Source organism: Erpetoichthys calabaricus, chromosome 15 (genome assembly GCF_900747795.2).
Source record: "Erpetoichthys calabaricus chromosome 15, fErpCal1.3, whole genome shotgun sequence".
Taxonomy (NCBI): Eukaryota; Metazoa; Chordata; class Cladistia; order Polypteriformes; family Polypteridae; genus Erpetoichthys; species Erpetoichthys calabaricus.
The window spans coordinates 93,961,127-93,978,259 of record NC_041408.2 but is presented as its reverse complement, the minus strand read 5'-3'; the positions used below and the strand labels follow the sequence as shown (position 1 = coordinate 93,978,259).

General features: G+C 41.8%; 1 long non-coding RNA gene across 1 annotated transcript in view; it reads left to right on the top strand.

The window, feature by feature from the left end:
- LOC127525969 (uncharacterized) overlaps window positions 1-17,133 on the top strand; it is a 569,224-nt gene that overhangs the window by 292,555 nt on the left and 259,536 nt on the right. The window lies entirely within an intron of this gene.

Genomic DNA, 17,133 nt, shown 5'->3' with positions numbered 1-17,133 from the left:
CTATCTATCTATCTATCTAAAAACACCCCCATAAATTACTTATTTGTAAGTTTATGTAATACATTCTACAAAACAGCAAAATGTTTTCCTTTCATATCCCCCCTTTCTTCCTATCATTACTATTAGATAATAATCAATATCATATCAGAGTATATTCCAGTATACAGTGTGGGTTTCAGGGTATAACTGTACTGGAAAAGTGCTGAGAAACCCACATTTTAAAATGATACGGTTCTAGCATTTCACCAATGTTGCATACCGTATGTAAATGTCAGTTTTCCTCCCAATCACCCAAATCACTCACTGTGCACTTAAACACGATCAGCACTTTTTGGGAGACATCTACCCCTATTGCTCCAACGCAAGCAGGACTTCAACCTTTCAAGAGGGCAGCAGTGTATAGTGTGGCGCAATGACATCGCGCAACAGGGAGGCGAGTAAATTAGGTGGTGCATCTGGGAAGCTGGAGTAAGATGGGGGGTTTTGGAGTTATCCATTGTTTGCTTCGGAACTGGTTTGGTACCGATACTGAGGTCCAAGTCAAAAGTCTAGTGCCAAACCAACACTAGTGTACAGTATAACTAGAGTTTTCATTTTCAAACTGTATTTGTATTTCCATTTTCTCTTTTCACAACTCATACATCCTTGTTCTCCAAATAATGACATCAAAATCCCCTTTTCAAACATATATCCCTGTTTAAAAGTCAGCTCCCAGTAAATCCCCTCTTCCCCATTCCCATATAACTAAACATTTTTCTAATTTTCCTTAGCACCTTTGAATCCTCACTCTAAACCTGCTTTGTAATATTCTCTTCCACCTCAACTCTCTGGTCGCTATATGAGAATACACCTAACATCCCACATTCTCTTCATCTACCAGACTAATAATCATCCACATCGAAAAGGCTTGACTCAGACACCTTATGCTCTCCCCCAATTCCTCTCCTCTCTTGATTAACTCCTAACCCAGCGTTTCTCAGCCTTTAAGTATTTGCGACCCGAGTTTTCATAACAGTTTTAATCACGCACCCCTAACGTTTTTTTGAAATCCTAATAAAATGTATTCCTATATTTTTTGCTGCCGATACACCGCTACAAGTTTAAAATTTTCCTACGAATAGCGAAATTACACCACATATGGCAGCATTCGTACCCACGTTTTTGTTACTAGGGGGGCACACCCCACAGTTTGAGAACCGCTGTGCTAAGACAAGATGACTGAACTTTGTACCATTCCCAGTAATCAATGCACATCAGCCCACACTCCTTGTACCCAGGGCTGTCTTAACAGCATTATAGGCTCCCGGGCAAAGCAGTACACTTGGGCCCCTACCTACACAACCACTCACAGGAATAAAAATGTAAATGGTCAATAAAATTAAACATACTGTATATTTATTGTTTTGGTACTTCCAACAAAATCAGTGTTTAAACATTAAACAAACATGGTGTACAGCAAAGATTAATCAACAAATATTTGAACAATGTAACATGAGCCTTGAAAAACAAAAACATTTCAGCATATAAATATCATCCATCCATCCATTTTCCAACCCGCTGAATCCGAACACAGGGTCACGGGGGTCTGCTGGAGCCAATCCCAGCCAACACAGGGCACAAGGCATGAACCAATCCCGGGCAGGGTGCCAACCCACCGCAGGACACACACAAACACACCCACACACACTCAATTGGTAAACCATACAGACAGAGATGGCACAGTATGCAATTACTATGAATTATTTATTATTAATCAAGTGTTCAACACAAACATTTGCGAAATTCCTTTGCAGAGAATTGAGTTGAAGTGATGCTAACATATACATTGTTCCGTTGTGTAGTGCGTGAGATCCGTACACATACAGACACGCGAGATTGCAGAGGTGACCGTGATACTAAGTCAGAGGCGAATGCCAATGTCCACTTATAACATAATAACAAACACTTATAGTTTAGTATAGTCTAGTATTTATTTATTGACAGCAAGTCACAACATACACAGATTAGCATGGGACCCCTGTGCTCGTAGAGCCCCCGGGCAATTGCCCAGTGTGCCTATGTATTAAGATGGCCCTGCTTGTACCATTTACAGTCCCAAAAAACATTGCCACCTGGGCACTTTATGATCTCAGACTTATTTGACTGACTGACTGACACCTTGTTCTTCCTCTCCCTAATACACAATCTTCCCCACACCAGCCAGTTCAAGTCCTTTAAAACATTTTCCAGTTCCTTCCATATCTCCATGTCAAATTTGATTTTAAATCTCTGATCCTCTTCAGTAAAGATGAGTATGGACAGTTTTATATATGATGGGTAAATAAAGCCCAACAGTTTTAACACACTCAGAGTTCATTAAACACTTCACTGTGTGGTACTCAAAATACAGTAAATGGTGAACTGACCCTTAGTAGACCCTGTAAGCATACAAAACCACTTGTCAGTAACCTGGGTATTTTACACATATATTAATATATTATACACTCAATGAGTAGGGACGCTTCTATGTCTGCTTATCTAATCAGTCAATCATGGGGCAGCAGCGCAATGCCTAAAATCATGCAGATATCAAACGCCAGAATGGGGAAAACACGAGATGTCAGTGATTTTGACCGTGGCATGACTGTTGGTGCCAGACAGGCTGGTTTGAGTATTTCTATAACTGCTGATCTCCTGGGATTTCGAGTTTATCAAGAGTGGTGTGAAAAACGAAAAACATTGAGTGAGCAGTTGTGCTGTTGGCAGAAATTCCATGTTGATGAGAGAGATCACAGAGGAATGGCCAGACTGGTGCACGCTGATAGAAAGGCTATGGTAAGTCAGATAACATCTCTATATTTATGCAAAATCCAACATCTGTCTGTCCGTCTGTATGTGTGTCTGCTTTTCACGAGAAAACTTCTTAACGGATTAATAGATCAGGTTTTTTTCTATAATTTGCTTGAACATTCTGGTTGATTTTGCAACTTCTCTCATCGCACTAAGTATCGTAGTTCGCTTGCAGTAACGATTTATTTGCACAAATCCGAGAGAGAAGCTGCGGGCCGAGGGGAGGAGGGCGGGGAGGGGGAAGCGTGATGTCAGGAGTAGGGAGCCGGGCAGGGCCCTCCTCACTCACGCACCAGCCTCCGTTCCAGTAGGTCAACCTCTGTGTTTAGGAGTGAACCTTGCCTCCGCTTGGCTAGCGATACCTGTTTGTTTATTGCTTTTTAAAGTCGGTACTCTTTCACTATTACGCGGGCGGAGCAGCAGGGGACGGCTAGTTATGTATAACTGTGATGAGCAGAAATTTCACGATGCCATTGTGTCACCATGGACCAGAATCTCAAAAGAATGTTTCCAGCATCTGAGAACATCTTGGAACATGTTGAACCTTGAGGCAGAGGGGCTGAAACAGCAGAAGACCACATCGGGCTCCACTCCTGTCAGCCTGAACAGAAAACTGAGGCTGCAGTGGGCACAGGGTTCCCAAAACTGGATAGTTGAAGACTGGAAAAATTTAGCCTGGTCTGGTGAATCTCAATTCCTGCTGAGACATTCTGATGGTACGGTCAAAATTTGGCAAAATCAGCATGAACCCATACATCCAACCTTTGTCAACAGCCCAGGCAGGTGATGGTGTAATGGTGCTGGGAATGTTTTCTTGACACATTTTGAGCCCACTAATGCCAATCAATCATTGTTTGAATGTCACAGTCTATTTGATCATTGGTGCTGACCACGCCCATCCCTTCATGATCACAGTTTGGCAATCTTCTATTGCCTGCTTCAACTATGATAGCACCATGTCGCAAAGCAAACTGGTTTGATGACCATGATAATGAGTTCAGCGTTCTTCAGTGGTGTTCCCAGTCTGTGGATCACATTTCAGGAGAAAGTAGGGTGAAATGACACCCTTTACTGGCTAACAAAATAAATTACAAATGCAAGCTTGTGACGAAGGGGCCTTAGCTGCCTCGAAAGCTTGCATTTGTAATCTATTTAGTTAGCCAATAAAAGGTGTCATTTCACCCTACTTTCTCCTGTATCAGTCTATGGCTAACACGGTACAACACTCTACTGCTATGGCTCACATTCAATAAGACACCATTGGGATGTGGAAAAACAGGACATTAGCACCAAGAACGTGCAGAAATTTCACGATGCCATTGTGTCACCATGGACCAGAATCTCAAAAGAATGTTTCCAGCATCTCAAGATATCCATGTCACAAAGAATCGAGGCTGTTGTGAGAGCAAAAGGAAGCCCCTGCCTGGCATTAGGATTGTGGTCCCAAGAATCAGCTAAGTGTGTGTAAGTGCGTCCCACCAGTTTAAACAGAGTCAGAGTTCATTTAACATTTTACTGTGTGGTATTCAAGTGGCATGGTGGACTGACCTTTAGAGACCCCTTTCAGGACACAAAACCACTTGTCACCAATCTGCTTACTGTACACTTACATTAATAATGACCATTCACTTTATTCACTACATACGTACAATTTCTTGCATTAGGAAGTTGCCATTTTTTGCTTAACCCAACTTACTCTCCAGAGACACACAGAACGAATGAGAAGACTGGGGTCAGATGCAGAGTCAGCTATCTGTATAGACCCCCGGAGGGGTAATTGCAGGTTAAGAGTCTTGCTTAAGGGCTCAGTGGAGTTGCATTCCTTGTGGCTCAAACCGGTAATCATCCAGTTACCAGCGCAGATCCTTTAGCCAGAGAGCCTCCACTATCTACAGTATGTATAACATATATTAAGTTATGACATAAATATGGCTGTAAGCACAGAGAAGAAATGCTTTTTTATTGTTTTTTCCTCAATTCAATTTTTTGAATAAATCAAGGTACAGTCATGGCCGTTATGGTGTATCAGGCATTCGCTTAGAGCGCAGATCACAAGGAGGGGAAACCAGCTGCACAGGTTAGCTACCAAACAGATGGTTAACACACTAATAAGATTGGCCTAGAGCGCAAAATAACCTAGCACTGGCACTGGGTACAAATACTGACACTAATTTGTTTCTTTTCTGCTCTTTTTCTTCTTTTGTTTTTTGCTTCTTCTTTCCCTGTTGGTCATCTCTCATATTTATCAATAACACCTCTGAACTATTTAAACTTTTCATTCTTTCATATAGCGTTGCTGTCTTCCTCATCTGCTTCACCAAAGCAAGACAGTAACAACCTAATCATATTTTCAACTAAATTGCTACAAAGTGTGCAGGGTTCAGATGTGGATTCTGCAAAATTTTGTACGCTTTGGTCAAACAAAAACAAATTAACAGACACGTTTTAAAAAAATATTTAAACATCTGGTTCTGCATGTGATCCTTTTACTCCCTAAGAGATTCTTCTGTTAAACCCACCACATTGTGACACCTGTGATTTATTCTTGTGTCTAAATGGTAACAATTTGACTTTTCTGTCTTTTCTTTTGATTTTACAGGGTCACTGAGCTTGACCTTTAGCCTGCTTTGCATTTGATGCCGCTGGGGTGGATTTCAGATCCCTACAACCCTGTGCCTCTGTATTGGATTATTACTGGACAAGCCAGGTTAGAAAATGCTTGAATGGACATTTGAAACAACATTATCAATGTATTTGTTTTAAGTTTCCTGATTTTTTTTTTTTTTTTTTTTGCAGTTTTGATATATTTTCTAAGGAGCTCAAAAAAGCCACTCACCACCTATTAGATATTTTCATCTGAGTTGTTTTATAACTAGTTCAGTTTGGCACAAAAAAACAGCCTGGCAACACTGTAAAACCCCATTAAAATGACAAAGTTCCTCATGGAAACATAAAAAGTAAACCTTTCTAACTCTCTCCATCTAAACCTAACCCGTGAGAGCCAGAGATAAACACTTGGGAAACTAACTTGCTGGTGAAGAGTTCAGGCAGGTGGGAGGATTATAAGGGAACTCAACCCTAAATTCCCAAAGCTAAACATACCTAACCGTAAGCCTGTCATAGCTTTTTTGGGTTGTGTTGAGCCAAAGAGTAACTTGGCCACCATAGTGCAAGGAAGGGACTCACCATTGTAAGAGCTGCCCTACTGGGCGTCCACAGGAAATTTGGTTGGGGGGCAAATTTTCTGTGAAATATAAAAAAGGACATTCATAGAGGCCAATTGTATTAATAGGAAAGAGAGGTAAACGTATAAACACTAAGGTATGTGTGTGTGCCTGGTCCTTTAGAGCAATGTGATTGGTCTGCTTGGCTTTGGTATGATTGGTCAGCTTGGCTTTGGTATGATTGGTCAGCTTGGCTTTGGTTTGATTGGTCAGCTTGGCTCTGATGTGATTGGTCTGTTTGGCTTTGGTATGATTGGTCAGCTTGGCTTTGGTGTGATTGGTCAGCTTGGCTCTGGTGATGCAATCAAAAGGAAAAGTGGCGAGTGTCAGACGCATGAGGAATAAATGTGTAGGAGGCCCGTGAAGAGTCGCATTCAAAGATGGGAAGTATAAAAGAAGTGAGCATGGCACTTCAAAATGACAGCTTCTAAGAAGTGGGCTTTATGGGAATGGACTCGACAAAGGGAACGCTAGTCAGGAGAGGTTCAGACACAAGTGGATACAGAGGAAATCAAATAACTTTGACTGGTCGCGTGGATAGTATTGTATATTTGGTTGACATAAAACAGCAATTACAGAAACAAAACTCCAAATAATATCTACAGTAAATTCTTTAATGTTAATGCAAATTAGTTTGCAAGAAGCACATCAGTTTGTGCTATCTTTATACTGTATATACTGTAATACGCTACCATGGCTGTTCATTTGTCTGTCCAGGACTTTAAATCACCAGTAGCTCGCAAACCGTTTGAACTATTGACCTGAAATTTGGTACTAACATACTACGTGATGTCTGCTATCCACTTTCGGCATGATGATTGACCTCCAAGGTTATTCCTCCTTTTATTTTTATTTTATTTTATTGTAGAATCAACTCTCGGCAGTCCAGCAGGGCAGCTGTGCGGCACATGCATACAGGTGGCATTCTCATCCTTACCACCTTCTCCTACCTCTTCATATCTTAAATCATTCTTGAGGCGGATTGAAGACTTAAGTGCCAGCTTAAGTGAAAAATTAAAGAAAACGTACTAAGTAATTGCAACACAAAAATGGACTTCATCAGTTTTAATGTGAAAAGATGCCACGAAAGAAGAGAAGAAGCGGGCCACTAGGGTGGAGACAAGAAGAGCTTCTCAGGAAACAGCAAGCGCATCAACCTCTGAGCAAATGAATGCTAAATGTACAGAGAGAGTATGACAACTAGGAATGCTCAGGTTAAGAGAATTCACTGCACGTTATCGTGTAGTCACCGTTACCGGTATATTAATAAACTGATGACATCCAAGACCGCACAGAGAGTGGGGAAACAGCTTGCTGCTTGTTACTTGAGCTCCTTTCACATAAATATTGTTAACTCTGCCAGGTTAACTTTCCCAGCCTCTTTTGCACTGCAACATCGATTCAACTTTCCCATCATTTCAGTTAGTGTTTACTCTTAGAAATTTCCAGTAAAATAAATGTGAATAAAACTGCACGTGTCAAGCCAGTTTTATAAACACAAATGTGAACCTGATGACTAATTTTACTCAGTGGCTGGGCTCTTACAGCGTTTACAACTTGCTAATATTGCATTCATGCATGTTGGTTGTCGCAGACGAATGACACAGTTTCTGCAAATGAACGTTTATGTTTCTCTTACCTCTATAGTTTAAATAAATACTTAGGAAAACTTTGATTCCTTTCATTTCGAATACTGCTCCGCTAATCTGACCACATTATCTTGAGAAAATTTAGGCAAAATGAAGGGAAGCAGAGAACTCCATGAAACACTGTTGTGCTGTAAAGCTGCAGTCACCTGCGAGGACACACAGCTTTGATGACAACTTGTGGCTGCCACAACTCCATTGTGATAAGGATCTGCTTTAAACTAGGCTGAAAAGTCACTAGAAAGTGGTGTAGTCCATCACCCGTGTGCTCCTGTGACACTACAGTCCAGCGACTGACATGTTCTCTGACTTAAAGTCCTGCATTGTGATGCCAGCCTAATAGAGCTAAGTAGTAAACACCCGCAATGCAACTGCTGCTTGACTATGCAGAGCTTGATAAACGTACAAAATCAGGACAACTGAAAACTGTGATGGAGGGGCCAGCAGCTTAACCTAGCCGGGATGCCCATGGAATGGAAAGATGGGGGTAGGCACCTACTTGCCGACACTGCCTCCCCCAGAATGCTAGATGGCAGCACCCCTGGAGTGTAGCGGTGCCCCGGATTCCTGCAGGGCATCCTGGGACATGGAGTTCCGGATTCTCAGCCCTGTTTGGCGCCGTGGGTGCCGCCAGGGGGAGCTGTTCGTAGAACCTGGGTACTCATACTATCTTTATGGCCCAGAAGTATGAATGAGGTAGTCATGAGGACAGAAGCCCTGAAGTACTTCCAGGCTGAAGAAAATGTCAGTTCTTCATTAGACCCAGAAGTGCCAGCCAGTCACGTGATCAGAAGGACAGAAGCACTTCCAGGTCAAGGACTATTTAAAGTACTGATGGGAACCTAGCAAGCGAGCCAGAGTTGGGAGGTAGAGGACAGAACTTGCTGGGAGGTGTAGAGAAGAGAATTGGGATTTACTTGTGTTTAATATTGTATTTATTTGCCTGTTTATTGGTGACGGTGGTGCTTGAAGAGCACTGTACAAAAAAGAAGAAACTAAAACAACTTTGTGGTGCTTTTTACCTGTGTTGTCAGTGGCTGTGCGTCGGGTTAATCGCTTGTACAGCGCCATCTAGTGTTACAAAACACAAAGTAATTATTAGCTTTGCTACAATAATTCCAGCCTCTTAGTGTACAGACAGCAATACTGAAAGAGACATTTAACTTGTTTTACTCAGACCCCTCCAAGGAACATCCATGCCCCCTCACCAAAAAAAAAAAGGATTTTAATCAGCCTTGCCAAGTGTCAATCTACCTCAGCACAAGGAGAACACGTCACGCGTGTGTGCTTGGGAAGCAGCTTAAGGGCTCTGGTTATGGTAATTAACCACCAAACCAGGGGTTTGCCTCCTTCCCTCTTCCTCCCTCTGCATAATGGAAGATTGACAGCCATTCTACGGCTGACGTCGTTTCCTGAGTCCCATATGACCAGAAGGTCAGCCATGTTTGAGTTAGTTCTGCATCGGATTCCCATCTGAAAAGACATTATGGCTGTCTTTGTAAAAAGATCATCTCTTTTTTGATTTATTTCTTTATGTGTCCTAAACCTTTCTCATGTCTGCTTCTTATCTTACAACGTAAACACCCAATAGATGACACCTCAGTCCAGAATTCGTTCAGAGCTGAACAACACTATGCACCGTGCCATTTGAGTTTTACTCTCCCTTAACTGAATTTCTGAGTTCTCTTTTTCTAGGACAGGGTGATGTAGAGGGAGACGCTATCCCATACAGCAATCAGCACTTGATTGGAATGACTTGTGGACATTCTGGAAAAACACAGCATAATAAAATAAATATAATAAAACTCATTTTATATTCCTGTCTTTTCATTTAATGGCAGTTAGAGCCCGACCTGCACATTTACTGGGAGGCACATTCACAAACATCCCCACACTGTGTCCATTTAGCATTTCCATTCAGCCTAACAGCAAGCACAAAACTGTAGGAGGAGACCCCTGAAAACTACAGGCAATTGGCTTGAATGAATCAGGGCGATGTGTTGACATAAATTACTATCTGTGTGTCACACACTGTTTTGCTCATAAGGAACTGATTTCTCGTAAACCAGCGGATTAAACAGACTGCTTGACAGATAAATAAATAGGCCAGAAATGTGCTGAAACAACAACTGATTGCAAAAGAAAGTGGATAAAACATTCCAAGTAACATTCCTGTTCCAGCTGAAAGAGACAATCTGATCAGTGATACTCAAGTGTAGAAATGTACGTCTAGCAGGGAGGGGGGTTTCTGAAACCACTAATATACTGTAGCAAGAACTACTGATATTTTTGAAAAACCCAATATAATCCATGAAGCAGCTACTGATATCAGACAATCATTATTGTTGAACCTGTGTCAGAGTTATAGACTGAGTCAATAACATTGGGTAAACAGCAAGTTAATGTTTTAGGTAAGTGGCTTCTGGTTAGAGGTGCTGCAGTTACACAAAGCTGAAACTCTCGTGTTTAGTTCATGTTTAAACTTTATTCACGCCTTTAGTTTCCATGTTCAGTAGACAAAAAGCAGGACCGTCAATGTCTAATCAGCGGTGCCTCGTGCTTGCCAAGTCTCAGAGACTCTACCTGTGACGCCACGTCAACGAGCACTGCCACAAGGTCAGGTGAAGAAAGAAAGAAAGAAAGAAAGAAAGAAAGAAAGAAAGAAAGAAAGAAAGAAAGAAAGAAAGAAAGAAAGAAATTTTAGCTTTTCTTAACTCTAGTAAAATAGGGTTTACACATACATGTTGTGAAAGCCATGGGGATGTACAGCTCTCCAAACCCGGACACAGACAGGCACAGAGACACACAAGTGCAGAACACCACACTCTTTATTTCTTTGTGGAGCAGCTCTATTTTCCGCTCCCGACTTCAGAGCACAGTACACAATTATCCAGCACAACAATACTGCTCAGTCCCTTCTCTCTCTCTCTCTTTTCTTCCTTCTCTTTTTCTTTGCCGCCTCCACTCCTCTCCCAGCAAGCTTTCTCCTCCACTTCCCGACTCTGGCTCCTTGACTGGAGTGAGGTGGCCTCTTTTATACTGCACCCAGGAAGTGCTCCAGGTGCTCTCCAATCATCTTCCGGCAGCACTTACAGGTGTGGCGGAAGTGCTGTAAGGACCCCCTGAAAGTGCTCCATGTGTTCCCGGATCCTCTTCTGGCAGCACTTCCGGGTGTGGCGGAAGTGCTGCAGTCCAGGGTTCCGGAACTTTCCAGGTGCCCTCTGGCAGTGCCCACAGGCCCCAACATGGTTAAGCTTCTAAGCTCCAAACCCATGGCCCTGATGTAATCCAGGGGGTTTGCCCTCTCGTGTTTCCGGGGGAGGTATTGCCATGAACGTGTCCTTTCCCCCGGTCCTTCCATCAGAGGGGCGTCCCAGCTAGGCAAGGGCCCCGGCCATCTGCCACAATGTGTATAAAGACCCAAAATCCTTTGTTCATTCACTAATGTATCCAAATAACCTTGCAATAATTCCGTCGACTCAACAAATCTTACAAGAATTTTAATTCTTTGATCAAAATTTGAAGGAAAGTCGAACTTACAAGAGCCTTTGAGTATAAGAGGTGATGGAGGGCATTATTTATTGTAATCAGTATATTATTTGTCTGTATATATAATCTCAATCAATTTAAATTTTATATGTCACTTACAACAACAACAACAACATTTATTTATTTCTGTAGCACATCTTCATACAAACAATGTAACACAAAGTGTTTCATGAGATGTCAAAGAAATAGTTACAAGATAAGTAAAACAAATTCAAATTAGGAAAGAATAATAATAAATAAGCAACAAAAAATCCATGCACACTTACATAACATAGATATCCATAGCAGTAGAGTGTTGTACCGTGTTAGCCATAGATTGATACAGAAAAAAGTAGGGTGAAATGACACTTTTTACTGGCTAACTAAATAGATTAGAAATGCAAGCTTTCAAGGCAGCTAAGGCCCCTTCATCAGGTTACACCTTACCTGACGAAGGGGCCTTAGCTGCCTCGAAAGCTTGCATTTCTAATCTATTTAGTTAGCCAATAAAAGGTGTCATTTCACCCTACTTTTTCCTATAACATAGATATATAATTAGTACAAATGTAAAGGAATCAATAAAAACAAAATTCTTCTTGCAAAGTCGCTATTGTATAAAATGACGCCTCCTTCCGGGAATCCAGGATTCTTATGGATGGGGAACTGGAAGGTGCGGAGTCAGGTACCCTCACAATGTTAGCGACAGCACCACCTCTCATCCCTGTGGGTTATTACACACCTTGACAGATCCTCCAACGAGCATGCATGACACGTACCTCTTTCAGGGCATCCATATAAATACATCAACAAACCCGTCTTAAACTCAGATGTCGGAGAAAGTCCAGAGCAGAGCGCCGGGGCTGATTTCAGGACTGAGAGGTCTGAGCTATGAGGACAAGCTGAAGGAGTTGAACCATTTCAGTCTAAGCAAATGGCGATTAAGAGATGACATGACTGAAGTGTTTTAAATTATGAAAAGAATTATCCCAGCAGTCACTTTAAAATACATTTTTCAACAAGAACATAGTAACAGGGTTGGAAACTTGTTAAGGGAACATATTGCGCAAAATGTTAGAAAGTTTTTCTGCTCGCAAAGAACCATAGATACATGGAATAAGTGACCAAGTAGTGCAAAACTTTAGAGACCTTCAAATCTCGACTTGATGTTATTTTGGACAATCTCAGTGAACATAATGGACAAGCATGTTTGGATGAATGGCCTGTTCTTGTCACAATGTTTTCAATGTTCTAATGTAACATCATTTATCTAGAATTAAAAATGGCTATGGATTATAAAAGCGACTCCACAGAGATAAAAAAAAACTACAACATTTTCACTTCAATTATTGGGCTGCAAATATTTATACAATGTCACGCACATGCACATAGGTGACAGCTTAAGGGCTCTGGCCATTGTAATTCCCCGCCACTCCAGGGGTTGGCGCTGTGCTCTAATGCCTTTTCTCTGCCTCCCTCTGCAGACAGGATGATTGACAGCTGTAACACTCCTGACGTCACATCTGGTGTCTGTCCTCCTGAACCCACCTCTTCCTGCCGGAAGGACTTATGACCAGAAGTTCAGTTATATTAAAAACAGTTCACAATGGGACTCGTCTCTGAAATGACTTTTTTGCAATTACTGCTTGTTTTCTTTTGCATTGCTGCCTTCCAGTGATATGGAGTCACCAGGGTGCTGCCCTAACTCTTCATCATGGTCTGTCTATTCTCTTACAACAATAAAAGCTGGAAATTAACAGAAATCCATGAATCCACACCTCCCTGATCAGCAATGTTGACTTGAATAATGGTGTGACCCAAACAGATTGTGTGGTAATAAAATCCTTAATAAGGCCGCTTTCAGTTCCTGCTCAGGACTGTGTCCTGCGTGTACCTTCTTATCATCAGACTGGACATTTTTTGTTTTTCCATTCTGTATATTTGCTGCTGGCAAGTTACCCATGTCAGTTGTACTAAACACTTTTATCACTCTTGCCCTCCTGCTCCTGCTCTACAGTTCATTCAGATCAGGTCTTTATATTTTTATTGTTTCATATCTGGATTTCTGGTTAGTCATTTCCCCTTTGTCTCATATTAGGAAAGAGTTCCTGTAATTCTTAGCATATTTGAATTTCCCTTGGCTCTTCTATTACAATTCAAGTGCAGCACTTTCACCAAACGTCTGGAAATTTCGTATTTTATGCCAAACTCTAACAAATGCATGCCAGTTTTACAAAGGCAAACATTTACAAGGGAATTCTGAAATGAAAATGTTATATAAAAGAAAGCTAAAACTAGACTTAAAAATGATTAACACTATTCACTCAATTTTGTTTGATACAGGAGAAGGTAGGGTGAAATGACACCTTTTATTGGCTAACTAAAGAGATTAAAAATGCAAGCTTTCGAGGCAGCTAAGGCCCCTTCATCAGGCAGCTAAAGCTTGCATTTGTAATGTATTTAGTTAGCCAATAACGGGTGTCATTTCACCCTACCTTCTCCTGTATCAACCTATGGCTAACACAGTACAACACTCTACTGCTCAGTTTTGTTTATGATTATCGACATTCGTGCTTTTTGTTACATTTTTCTTTATTTATTTTTTAGGTCTTCCTGGTCCAACCTTTTAAATTTGAAACTCTTCAACAAGCTCAGAATAGGCAACATCATTTTAGAAAGAAACCTGCGCTATCTCCTATAATAAAGAAAATTGTGGGACCCTGTTATGAGTAAGTAGTTACTTTATTAACTAAGAGTCAAGCTCAGTGATCTCCAAAACCTCTGTCCATCCATTATCCAACCCGCTATATCCTAACTACAGGGTCACGGAAATCAGCTGGAGCCAAATCCAGGGCGCAAGGCAGGAAACAAACCCCGGGCAGGATGCTAGCCCACCGCAGGGCAGACACACACACCAAGCACACACCAAGCACAATTTAGACTCACCAATGCACCTAACCTGCATGTCTTTGGACTGTGGGAGGAAACCCACGCAGACACGGGGAGAACAGGCAAACTCCACGCAGGGAGGACCCGGGAAGTGAACCCAGACGGATGTCCTTACTACGAGGCAGCAGCGCTACCACTGCGCCATCATGCCTCCTGTCCAAAACCTCCTATTACTTATTTGAATTGATTTCTGGACACTCTTAACAATATTTCCTTTATGAAAAGCATTTGACTTTTTGTGATCTAGAGTTTCACCTCATTACGGAAAAGTAAGGATTTTTTTTACTTTTTTCATGGTTAGCCCCCTCTATGAACAGGTGAAGTTTTGGTCTTCCTAGTTTGACAAAATGGTCTATACCAGCAATTCTCAGTCTGTTTTACAATACAGGGAATACATCAAAAAAAGGGAAAAAATGGGCTTTAAAATGATTCTTAGTCACACAAACCTTTGTCTCCATCCGTGATGGGCTGCACTGATATTCCACCAGTCTGTCCCACAGTGCTCCTTCTGCACTACTTCACTTCATTCTCCTCTCCTGTTCTCCAAATTCAAAGTCTCTCACTGCTCACATGGGGTCTGAGGGTTAGGGTTAGGCTTCCCCTCACACCCCAATTCCTAGAATCAGTTAGTGTTAGGATCGAGTCTACCCGGGAAACACATGCCAAGGTCAATGTTGTTTTCTTTTTTGAAAAAGAGAGCTTCTAAGGTTAAGTGCTGTTCCTGTTAACTGCCTGTATACTGTCGCCACATGAGGCCGGGCATTGTCGTGCACCAGGAGGAACCCAGGAGCCACTGCACCAGCATAGGGTCTGACAATGGGTCCAAGGATTTCATCCTGATACCTAATGGCAGTCCTGCAGTGCTGTTGTCTAGCCTGTAGAGGTGTCTGCATCCCTCCATGGATATGCCTCCCCAGACCATCACTGACCCCCACCAAACCAGTCATGCTGAACGATGTTACAGGCAGCATAATGTTCTCCACGGCTTCTCCACACCCTTTCACGTCTGTCACATGTGCTCAGGGTGAACCTGCTCTCATCTGTGAAAAGCACAGGGCGCCCACCAATGGTGGACCTGCCAATTCTGGTATTCTATGGCAAATGCCAATTGAGCTCCACGGTGCCCACTAGAGGACGTCGCACCTTCAGGCCTCCCTCATGAAGTCTGTTTCTGATTCTTTGGTCAGAGACATTCACACCAGTGTTCTGCCTGCCTGCTGGAGGTCATTTTGTAGGCTCTGCCAGTGCTCATCCTGTTCCTCTTTGCCCAAAGGAGCAGATGCCAGTGGGTCCTGCTGATGGGTTAAGGACCTTCTACGAGGGGCCCTGTCCAGCCCTCCTAGAGGAACTGCCTGTCTGTCTCCTGGAATCTCCGCCATGCCCTTGAGACTGTGCTGAGAGACACAGCAAACCTTCTGGCAATGCTACGTATTGATGTGCCATCCTGGAGAAGTTGGACTACCTGTGCCACTTCTGTAGGGTCCAGGTATGGCCTCATGCTACCAGTAGTGACACTGACTGTAGACAAATGCAAAATGAGTAACAAAATAGATGAGGAGGGAAAAATGTCAGTGACCTCACTCCACCTGTTAAACCATTCATTCCTGTTTTGGGGGTCATCTCAGTGTTGCCCCTCTAGTGCACCAAAGCAGCTGAAACTGATGAACAAGCCCCTCTGCTACTTAACTGACTAGATCAACCATTAAGAAGTGGTCCTTTAATTTTTTTGAGCAGTATATATATATATATATATATATATATATATATATATATATATATATATATATATATATATATATATATACAACAAGCATTTAAGCATATAAGTTTAATGTATATACTGTAGAGGCATGTAAGCGTAGAAGTTTATTATCTATTTTCTCATCCTTCTTTAGTGCTTACAGCCATAGGTGCTGTGCCACTATCCAATATTAATTCATTCATTGATTAATATTAATCATCAGCAGAGTCACCAAAGTTCAGTTACTTGCAGAAATGTGTTTAAAGTTTTTAAAACTGGCGCAGCTTTCATTTTGACTTGGAAGCGTTTATCAGATATTTTTTTATCTTGAAGTAATGTAACTTGTGAGTTAAATTTTAGGTTTTCCTTTTTTCCCTTGATTTGAGGATAAAACCTTACAACAGAATACAACTCAGTCAAACAAATTAGATTAACACAGCAATAGAGCAGTATGCTACAAAATAATCTCACGAAAGGAACTTGGCATTCAGCCTGCACACAACAAGAAAAAAACAGAGCAATACGAATCAATTTTTATTCCATATGAAGCTGTTTTTATACTTAAAATAATTAAATAAAAAAGCATTTGGTACAAAAAAAGAAAAGTGAAAAGACACACACTGACACAAAGAACTGTCTGTAATCCCTTGTTAAAATCACCAAGTACAATTGTGTAGGGGTTGTGGAAGAGTTAAAGAAATACCACCTTTAGTTGTGTCCAGTAAGAGCTCAAAATATGCCAGGACCCCTAAATGTTTCAATTACTGGAGGTGGTACACCAGGAAAAAGAATTAAGAAGCCTTGGTCAATATTCAGTGAAGGTCAGGCCATCAGAATAAGTGAATTGTCAAGATGGGTCCAGCTGCAGACCTCCGCAGCTCCACTCCAGATTCAGTAGCTCCACTCAGCAGCCAATTGGATTGCAGCTTTTTGTCACATGGTTAACTTGCCTTGAGTCCGATTACTCCTTCCCCCAACCCTAATCTTAACCACAGGTGTTGACATATCATGAAAAGTGACAACCTCCTCAATGCAGAACATCTCTGGAGGTCCACACCAAGAGTCTGTTGCAATTGTCATCCATCCATCCATTCATCTTCCAAGCCCACTTATCCAGTGTATGGTCATGGGGCATCTGGAGTCAATACCAGCAAGCATCAGCACAAGGCAGAGCCAATTCCTGGCGTCCTGGACAAACTCAGGGAAGACACACACACAC